General features: G+C 35.7%; 1 protein-coding gene across 1 annotated transcript in view; it reads left to right on the forward strand.

Moving 5' to 3' along the window:
* Positions 1 to 1,643, forward strand: part of LOC106878084 (VPS10 domain-containing receptor SorCS3) — a 1,235,712-nt gene that overhangs the window by 831,498 nt on the left and 402,571 nt on the right. The window lies entirely within an intron of this gene.

Consider the following 1,643-nt stretch of genomic DNA (forward strand, 5'->3'; position numbering starts at 1 on the left):
ACATATATATATATATATATATATGTTTGTATGTATGTATGTATGTATGTATGTATGTATGTATGTATGTATGTGTATGTATGTATGTATGTATGTATGTATGTATGTATGTATGTATGTATGTGTAGATACATACATGCACAGATGATATAGGGAGAGATGGGGTATATAACTAGATAGCTAGATATAGATAGACAGATAGAAATGCTTATAAATATAGAGCAGGTATTGGACAAGAAAAGCGACAAGTGGTCTTTTCTTCGCAGACCCCACGTAAGTACATTGTGATGCATAACATGTTCTGGTGTTCTCTAAAGGTTTTTGGAGATGTGAGCGTCGAAGGTCATGTTATGTCACTTAACTTCCTCTCATAGAGCCCTCCGGTCTATACAGTCATCAAGGTACAGGATATTATGAGCAAGCATTAGATCGACAATTAATGCTTCAGTGCTCATATGGCCCCAGACTCTAGTCCTTCCTATATGGCCCTCGCGACTCAAGAGTTGCTGTTTGAAAATGTTTAAGTTAACGTGAATTTTAATACGTGACCTTGTAGCTCTTCTAATTTGAACTCCTTGACCATTACGTCTGGCGTCACCGAGGGAGAGAGAGAAAGAGAGAGAGAGAGAGAGAGAGAGAGAGAGAGAGAGAGAGAGAGAGAGAGAGAGAGAGAGAGAGCGACCAACCAGTGGTTACATAATACCAAAGAGTTATTAAAAGTTGTCATCGAGGACACATACACTTACTTGCATATATAGAGAGACTGACAGAGAAAGGCATTATTTAACATACCTGCTTTAACCGTCTCCACTTCGCTCTTCTGTTCTGAAACCATGTCTTCACCTAAATAAACAAACAATGAATGAATAAAAGAGATATTTTGGAATTTCTTAAGGAAGGTTACAAGACTTCAGATGTTGGAAAGGCCAGAGAATAGAAATGGAACCTGTGAACGTAACCTTCCCATGTCGGGAGCTTATCTGCTTTTGTAAAGCATTATTAAAAAATAGCGGGACCCGTGAATATTTCACGGAATTAATGGTAAAATTATTGGGTTATTTCTGAAAACTTTATCCAAAAAACCTGAAAGCGTAGCCTATGTCTGTATGGAAAGATAGTCGCTCATCTGCTACTCATTGAAAAGTGAAAGAAATTGGAATACACTTTATCTATACACTTTATATACTTTATGCATAATTTTATAGACTCAATACACAGCACTCATAAAATAAATATTCACTCATATTTTTCCATTTTTCACATAAACAAACGAAAAAAATATCCTGTACATATGATACAACCTTTAGTTAAATTGCATACAACAGAAATAAGCGTGAATATTTCACGGAATTGCATTTATGAGCATGCGTTAAGGTGGTCTAAAAAATTAGTCGAATTAAAAAAATACACTTTTCAATATCAAATCACAACCGCTACATCCACCACCACCACCATGATTACGCGTGTATATATTGAAACCTATTTTGTATTAAATCTAATTTTAATTCAACATCTTTTTCTCCTCCATTTTTCTATAATTGTTTATGGTATATTTATACGTATAACAATATTTTTCAACTACGCACACACGCGCACGCACACACACACACACACACACACACACACACACACACGCACACACA

This window comes from Octopus bimaculoides, chromosome 14 (genome assembly GCF_001194135.2).
Source record: "Octopus bimaculoides isolate UCB-OBI-ISO-001 chromosome 14, ASM119413v2, whole genome shotgun sequence".
Lineage (NCBI taxonomy): Eukaryota > Metazoa > Mollusca > Cephalopoda > Octopoda > Octopodidae > Octopus > Octopus bimaculoides.